Source organism: Triticum aestivum, chromosome 2B (assembly GCF_018294505.1).
Source record: "Triticum aestivum cultivar Chinese Spring chromosome 2B, IWGSC CS RefSeq v2.1, whole genome shotgun sequence".
Lineage (NCBI taxonomy): Eukaryota > Viridiplantae > Streptophyta > Magnoliopsida > Poales > Poaceae > Triticum > Triticum aestivum.
In genome coordinates, this window is record NC_057798.1 from 518,382,229 (window position 1) to 518,391,694 (window position 9,466).

A 9,466-nucleotide genomic window follows, 5' to 3' on the forward strand; every position below is an offset into this window, starting at 1 on the left:
TAGCATCTCCAAGCGCATCTCCAGTCGCATCGCATAGCATAATCCTACCCGGTGATCCTCTCCTCGTCGCCCTGCGGAAAAGCGATCACCGGGTTGTCTGTGGAACTTGGAAGGGTGTGTTTTATTAAGTATCCGGTTCTAGTTGTCATAAGGTCAAGGTACAACTCCAAGTCGTCCTGTTACCGAAGATCACGGCTATTCGAATAGATTAACTTCCCTGCAGGGGTGCACCACATAACCCAACACGCTTGATCCCCTTTGGCCGGACACACTTTCCTGGGTCATGCCCGGCCTCGGAAGATCAACACGTCGCAGCCCCACCTAGGCACAACAGAGAGGCCAGCACGCCGGTCTAAACCTAAGCGCACAGGGGTCTGGGCCCATCGCCCATAGCACACCTGCACGTTGCGAGGGCGGCCGAAAGCAGAACTAGCCCCTTAATAAGAGCAGGTTCCAGTTCCAATTCCGGCGCGCGCCGCTCCGTCGCTGACGTCTGAAGTGCTTCGGCTGATACCACGACGTCGGGATACCCATAACTACTCCCACGTAGATGGTTAGTGCGTATAGGCTCGTAGCCAGACTCAGATCAAATACCAAGATCTCGTTAAGCGTGTTAAGTATCCGCGAACGCCGAACAGGACCAGGCCCACCTGTCTCCTAGGCGGTCTCAACCTGCCCTGCCGCTCCGCCACAAAGTAACCGTCGGGGGCCGTCGGGAACCCAGGCCCACCTCTACCGGGATGGAGCCACCTGTCCCTTCAGCCCCCAACTCCGAACAGTATCACAGGTAATGTAACAGTGTAAAGTATATAGTATATGCCCGTGATCACCTCCCGAAGTGATCACAGCCCAGTAGTATAGCATGGCAGACGGGCAAGAGTGTAGGGCCACTGATGGAACACTAGCATCCTATACTAAGCATTTAGGATTGCGGGTAAGGTATCAATGACTGTAGCAGCAATGACAGGCTATGCATCAGAATAGGATTAACGGAAAGCAGTAACATGCTACACTACTCTAATGCAAGCAGTATAGAGAAGAGTAGGCGATATCTGGTGATCAAAGGGGGGGCTTGCCTAGTTGCTCTGGCAAGAGAGAGGGGTCGTCAACTCCGTAGTCGAACTGGTCAGCAGCAGCGTCGGTCTCGTAGTCTACCGGAGAGAAGAGGGGGAAGAAATAATGAATACAGAGCAAACAAAGCATCACAAAATATAACAAGGCAATACGCGGTGTTCGGTGTGCCCTAACGCGGTAGTAGGTGATACCGGTGAAGGGGGGAAAACATCCGGGAAAGTATTCCCGGGGTTCCGTGTTTTCGGGCAGAGGAGCCGGAGGGGGAAAGTTGTGGGTTCGATAGGTTAGGGGGGTGTGGCGGATGAATGGACTGCTTATCCGGAATCGTCCCGTCGTTCTGAGCAACTTTCATGTTGAAATTATTTTAATTCGAGTTACGGATTAAAAGATATGATTTTTTAAAAGATTTTAACAATTTTGGAATTTATTTAACTATTTAATTCTAACATTATCCAGAATAGTGCATGCTGACGTCATCATGACGTCAGCATGACGTCAGCAGTCAACAGGGAGTTGACTGGGTCAATCTGACGTGTGGGTCCCGCATGTCATACACTGTTTTAGTTAACTAACAGTTAATTAGGTTAATTAGTGATTAGGTTAACCTAATTATAATTAATTAATTAATTAATTAATTTTATTATTATTATTATTATTATTTATTTTGATATTCTTTTTTTTAACGTTTTGGGGCCGTGGGGCCCATCTGTCATAGGCCCCAGGGGCCTTGGCAGGTTTGGTCCAGCGGGTGCGGGCGCACCCGAGCGAGCACTCGCCCGCAGGCGGGACGAGGCCGCCGGGGCACGGGGCCATGGGCGCCGGCCGGAGCAGGATGCGGTGGTGGTTCGTGGCCACGGCGAGGCCACGGAGGGGCGCAAGGCGCCGGCCGGCGACAGGGGGCATGGCCAGGGCCGCAAGTACGCGGCCGGGCAGCGGGAGGGCGGAGGGCAGCGAGGAGGCCGGTGGCCGCGGCGAACTAGGCAGGACGCGGGGGTCTTCGAGCGGCACAGTGGGACGAGGCCATCGTGGCGATGGAGCTCACACAGCCCGATTGGTCCCTGGCGTCGGCTGGGGCGGAGGAGGGCGCCGGCCAGGGCAAGGGACAGAGGCGGAGCGGTATGGCGGACGAGCGCGGGCGCACACTGGGCGGCCAAGACGCGTGGGCGGGCGTGGTCGAGCACGACGACGGCGTGGGCACAGCCCGCTGAGGCACGTCGAGCGCGGGATAGAGGAGAGGGGAGGAGCGAGGCGAAGGCTCACTGGGGCGGTAGGGGTTCGGGCAGCGAGGGGTCGAGGAGGACGTCGGGGACGACGGTGACGAAGAGGAGGCAGGCCGTTGAGGAGGAGGAGGCAGTCCGGGGGGGGAAGCTCCGGCGACGAGGTGGCCGCGGTGACGGCCGGCGCGGTTCGCCTAGGGGTCGGGGCGACGTGGGGTTCGTTCCCCTCGATCCCGATCTAGATCGGGGATGGGGGAGAGAGACGAGAGAGTGGGGGTGGGGATCGTGCGGGGGAAGTGAGAGGTGTCGGTGGGGGTTACGGGTTAGGGTTCGGTGGTGGGGAGGCCTAAGTAGGCCAGAGGCGTGGGCCGGCCTGGCTGGGCCATGGCCCAGTTGGGCCAAGGGGTCCAGTGGGGGAAGGGGGGGTATTTGTCTCCCCCCCCCCATTTTATTTATTTTTGGATTTTGTTTTTATTTCTTTTCTTTTAGTTAGTTTTATTTTATGTTTTGCCTTTGTTTCCTATTGTTTTATTTTTTTTAAAATATATACTTGGCATCTAATTTAGTAATTCAATTTAGGCCATTGTCACAAAAAGTCTAGTCCTCAAATAATTTAGTTTGACATTTTATTAATTACAAAAGGTATTTAAATAACTATTTATGCTGCTGTTTTATTCATCTAATAGTATTTAAACATTTTATAAAAGTGGGGTTTCTTCACCACAATCACCTTTGCATTATTTAGCACGACTCGAACATTTTAGTTTTAAAGTTTGAAAACTTTTGTTGTTTGCCTTTATTTTAAATTTGAATTTGAATCGGTTTTTGAACTAACGAGAGATTATCAACAGTAACCGAGGTGACGTGGCATCCTTAGTAGAGGGTTACTGTAGTTTAATTACCCGGGCGTCACAAATCTCCTCCACTACAAGAAATCTCGTCCCGAGATTTAAGAGGTAGTGAAAGGGGGGAAGGTTCGGTTACGAATCTAGCGGGTCTTCTCATTCTGGCTTGCTCTTCTCGAAGAGAACCGATCCAATACATTGATGTCTTCATTTCTCTGCTTCAGGTCCTTATGATGAAGTCGGCATCTTTTCTTCGGGATCTTCATCGTATTTACGAATAGGTAACGGGGTAGATCGAAAACGACAGAATGCTATAAGGGTAATAACCTGGGATTAACCCATGAATGAGCATATGAGTACCTCTTGAGTTGAACAAATAGAACACATCGAGAGTAAAGTTGGAAGGTCCAACAAGAAGTTTCAGGCAGCCAGGCAATTGTTCAATGCCTAGTCAGAAGGTGAAAGGGGTTTCAAGCAACGAAATAATTATTGTTTCCGATGCCAGAATCGCTGATCTCATTGGAAGGTGGCTCATGAATTACGTACGAGTCCACGCGAGAGGAATAACTTTGGGAACAGGGGGTGTATAGGAGAGTCAGGTTTCGATCCTGTGGAACCATGTGGGTTAAAAGTAGGAAGGGCGGAGACGTCTTGCGTGATCATGCAAGAAAGGCATGTCAGAGGATAGCCTGTCGATTATGTTGGCAACAACGTCGATACCAGGGGCGAGGGACGAAGAGAACCATTTTCCTGCTCGTTGAACGAGGCGGACCAATAGGCAAAGTTCTCGTCCATCGGTGGTTACCGAAATGTCATCAACAAAAGTAACAGGGTCTTACTGACCGAGTTGTACACCAAGGTGTTTGCACAAGTAGGGAATTATTATTGTTTATATCATATAGATCATAGAAAGGGTTTAAATAAACCAATGGAAAGGAAAGGTGATTTCCAGGTTTAATCAAAACAATGGGGAGGAAAATGTGTATACACACATATTACAGGGGTATATCCTTCCCTAGGACAAGCGGGGCATGATATCCATGACAGGATAGAAGTAGAGAATCATTGAGGTAAAGGGAGAGGAATTTCATGACGCTACCCATACAACGGTGTTTGGATAATTGATAAAGAGAATTTAGCATTGTGCTTCAAATGTTCTTGTTGATGAACGGAGTACCACAGACATGCTTCGAGATAGCATTGACATGGTCTTCAAGCAAAGGTCGGACTTGGATATACAAAGGATTCACCAGGAACAACTTATAGAATAAGCATTACAATTTCCTTATGGAAGAATGGAAAACCTTGCTGGAAAGGAAACTTTAACACTAGGTCCTCCGACCAGGTGTGCTAGGCATGACATCACCTTACCGATATATAAGGACCAATGTTATAACTCTTGGGAAAAATGTTCCAACCATCATATCTGACCGAGATTCAGATCCGGTTGGTGTCAGGATACCTCAGACTTAGGATACCTGAGAAGAAAAAGGTGCAATGCAAACTGACGAGATGACATTGTAAGATTCTCGGGGAAATGAACTATGAAGTGATTTCCGTTATCAAGATTCCATCATTAACCCAAGGAGAGGACAAGGAGGTGTCTGGTGAACTCAACGGCAATTCACCGAGATTCCCAAAAGATGGATGCCCACAATTAAGTGAACAAGGAGGTAACATTTGTCAGATCAAATGATATAAGGAAGTATGCTCGAGGAAAACATACACAATTAAACATTGGTTGAAAGGTGCGCCTGAATTATGGGTTGGGTTGCACGACCAATGTCAGAATGGTGATTCAATAATCAATAGCCTAAGAATGAACTTTCGACCATTAACTTCAAAGAGATAGGGTTGCTAGAAGGAAAGAATCCAAACAACACCGTTCACTTGTTGGAATTAACACAGGGACCAAGAAAGAATGGTGATGGTGAGAAGTGTTTCTATGTCAAGAATTCTCAAGAGGTGGAACAAATCTCAGAACATTCTTGACATAAAGGATGGTAATACTCCAAGGTAAAGAAGAACAATTGCTGGATAGCAAGGAACCCAAGGTATAACACCAAACATGTACAAGCTTGTGTTGGTGGGAAGGCAATAAAGTGGTCGATGATAATACAATTCATCGAGGGCAAGGATGGTATTTCTCATCATGAATTCAATTGATATCCTGGATGAGCTCAGAATGTTGATGATCACGACACCTTTGTCGCGAGAGTTCATGAAGATGTAATCGATCGGTGACGACATCAAGTCAAGTAATGATGAAGTGAAAGGTTATTGGAACCAAGGGTACGACACAAACTCGAAACCAAGCTTGTTGTTCAAGGCGAAATGATATGACGATGAGGATCGATGTAAGGTTAGTTCATCGTCGAAAATTGGTGCTCCGAGAATAAGGACCAGGTAGCACAGTTAGAATCGTCACGACAATGATATAGCCAAACAGGCTAGGAATGGCGTGATCGGGTAAAAACTCGTACTTATAGATGCTTACTGAAGAGTTGTTGAACCTTAGTGCGGACTCGGTTCAGTTATCGGTGTTTTTGAGTGTATAATAACTCAGAGCCCGTGAAAAAAAAATTGGAAACAGTGGGAAGTTAACACTTGATGAAGAACTCATAAGAAGTTATGCAGTTCCATGATAATCTCGGGATACCAGGGGGGTAATACTCGACACAAGATCAAAGTAAAGGTTGGACTGGTGTATTGATCCATAGAAGACAATTGTTTAACTTGTCCGAGAAATGGAATCAAAGAAGAACAATCATGGTCGGAACCACGGTTGCGTAGGATCAATTCACAGATACCATATGTTAGTTATCAAGGAAATAGTTATTATTACAAGAAGCTTCCATGATAGGATATACATCGCGTCCATGGGCATGAACACAAAGTTCAAGGTCGACTCCCACTTCCTCAATGCATAACCTTCCATTCACTTCTCGCTTTGATAAAGGCATTAGTGTTGAAAGTTTTACCTGGTGAAATACCAGATGAGTATGACTCGTGAAATCTTCCAAGTTCACACATATTAAGGAAGGCATAGGTTCAACCCATCCGGGCATCTTACGAACATATACCACAAACTTCAATCATAAATACCACCAGCTCGAAAATAGAGCATGGTTGATAAAACAGAGGATGCAATTTACCAAAAGCATTATGTATCAGAGGAAAGGCTCACGAGGTTATTGATTAAGGAGGACACTGTCGAATAATAATCCAATAAAGGATCCGACGGTCCATAGCGGAGCTGATGTGAGCATCGGCACACAATCAGTTGAAGAAAGGATGCAAGGGCATCAGATTATAGAACACCTGAATGATTCGATGCTTAGATATCAAAGGAATTACGATTTCCAAATAGAAGGATCAGAAGCAGACGCTCTGATCAAGGGTGGATAAGTTCAATAGACCTAAGGGTACAATTGACGGCGAACAGAATGGTCGAGAACAAGCTCATGTTCAAAAATGACGTCTGAGCCAGAAAGATAATTTAAAAGGATCAAATGATGATTGCGTGCATTCGCACTCATGTTGAATCAATAGGATCAAAATGACGGTGCCTAAGGATACTAACGAATATTGCCAGACATATGGAAAGCATCCACAATGCAAGCAGACAAGTATTGCAGAGCAATAAGCTACTAAGGATTTTTGGAGTATCGAATAGTATTTCGAAGACTTTTGTGAAACACATGAACAACTGGGGATAAGCGGATACTCGACAAGTGCGAGAGTTATCCATAGGGGTATTCATGTGGCAAAGAACTGCTAGGCAATAGGCACGAAGTATTCTTGGAACAATAGAGAAAACTTCGGGTATCTTGTAATAACAAGAACAATGGGGAATGATCGTAAGAATGGCAAGCGTAAGTAGTTATCCATAAGGATTTATCGGTGGTCGGGAATAGCAAAAGTGATGGGCACAAAGTCTCGAGAGAATATCAAAGAGTATCTCCGAAATCTTCTGATGCAGTCGGTGACCATCTGGACTGAAGGGGCTCTCCGGGAGAAGTATTTTCGAGAACCTAAAGTTAGTTTTTAGTAAAAATCATTTAACCCGAATAGAAGAGGGTTCAGAATCCCAGAGTAAAGGTCGAGGAATAAAAGATCCTAATACCACCCAATGGCGACGTGGGCCCATGGGCCGCACAGCCATGTTAGTAAAAGTTTTGTAAAGTCTAGACTCGACTTCGGCCAAGGAGTTGGAAGGGGGATTCCTACGGGCAGTCGGCTCTGATACCAACTTGTGACGCCCCCGATTCAATCGTACACTAATCATGCACGCAATTGTGTACGATCAAGATCAGGGACTCACAGGAAGATATCACAACACAACTCTACAAATAAATTAAGTCATACAAGCATCATAATACAAGCCAGGGGCCTCGAGGGCTCGAATACAAGTGCTCGATCATAGACGAGTCAGCGGAAGCAACAATATCTGAGTACAGACATAAGTTAAACAAGTTGCCTTAAGAAGGCTAGCACAAACTGGGATACAGATCGAAAGAGGCGCAGGCCTCCTGCCTGGGATCCTCCTAAACTACTCCTGGTCGTCGTCAGCGGGCTGCACGTAGTAGTAGGCACCTCCAGGGTAGTAGTAATCATCGTCGACGGTGGCGTCTGGCTCCAGGGCTCCAGCATCTGGTTGCGACAACCAGAAAGAAAGGAAAGGGGGAAAAAGGGGGGGGAGAAAGCAACCGTGAGTACTCATCCAAAGTACTCGCAAGCAAGGAACTACACTACATATGCATGGGTATATGTGTAAGGAGGCCATATCAGTGGACTGAACTGCAGAATGCCAGAATAAGAGGGGGATAGCTAATCCTGTCGAAGACTACGCTTCTGGCAGCCTCCGTCTTGCAGCATGTAGAAGAGAGTAGATTGAAGTCCTCCAAGTAGCATCTCCAAGTAGCATATCCAGGTAGCATCTCCAAGCGCATCTCCAGTCGCATCGCATAGCATAATCCTACCCGGTGATCCTCTCCTCGTCGCCCTGTAGAAAAGCGATCACCGGGTTGTCTGTGGAACTTGGAAGGGTGTGTTTTATTAAGTATTCGGTTCTAGTTGTCATAAGGTCAAGGTACAACTCCAAGTCGTCCTGTTACCGAAGATCACGGCTATTCGAATAGATTAACTTCCCTGCAGGGGTGCACCACATAGCCCAACACGCTTGATCCCCTTTGGCCGGACACACTTTCCTGGGTCATGCCCGGCCTCGGAAGATCAACACGTCGCAGCCCCACCTAGGCAAAACAGAGAGGCCAGCACGCCGGTCTAAACCTAAGCGCACAGGGGTCTGGGCCCATCGCCCATAGCACACCTGCACGTTGCGAGGGCGGCCGGAAGCAGAACTAGCCCCCTTAATACAAGAGCAGGCTTACGTTCCAATCCGGCGCGCGCCGCTCCGTCGCTGACGTCTGAAGTGCTTCGGCTGATACCACGACGTCGGGATACCCATAACTACTCCCACGTAGATGGTTAGTGCGTATAGGCTCGTAGCCAGACTCAGATCAAATACCAAGATCTCGTTAAGCGTGTTAAGTATCCGCGAACGCCGAACAGGACCAGGCCCACCTCTCTCCTAGGCGGTCTCAACCTGCCCTGCCGCTCCGCCACAAAGTAACCGTCGGGGACCGTCGGGAACCCAGGCCCACCTCTACCGGGATGGAGCCACCTGTCCTTTCAGCCCCCAACTCCGTACAGTATCACAGGTAATGTAACAGTGTAAAGTATATAGTATATGCCCGTGATCACCTCCCGAAGTGATCACAGCCCAGTAGTATAGCATGGCAGACGGGCAAGAGTGTAGGGCCACTGATGAAACACTAGCATCCTATACTAAACATTTAGGATTGCGGGTAAGGTATCAATGACTGTAGCAGCAATGACAGGCTATGCATCAGAATAGGATTAACGGAAAGCAGTAACATGCTACACTACTCTAATGCAAGCAGTATAGAGTAGAATAGGCGATATCTGGTGATCAAGGGGGGGGGGGGCTTGCCTGGTTGCTCTGGCAAGAGAGAGGGGTCGTCGGTGACGTAGTCGACCACAGGGGCATCAGCATCGGTCTCGGAGTCTACCGGAAAGGAGTAACGGAGGGGGAACACAATAAATAACAGAACAATCAAAGCATCACAAAGCGTAACAAGAAATACGCGGTGTTGGTGTGCCCTAACGCGGTAGTAAGTGATACCGACGAAGGGGGGGAAACATCCGGGAAGTATTCTCGGAGTTTCGCGTTTTCGGACAGAGGAGCCGGAGGGGGAAAGTTGCGAGTTCGATAGGTTAGGGGGGTGTGGCAGACGAACGGGTTGC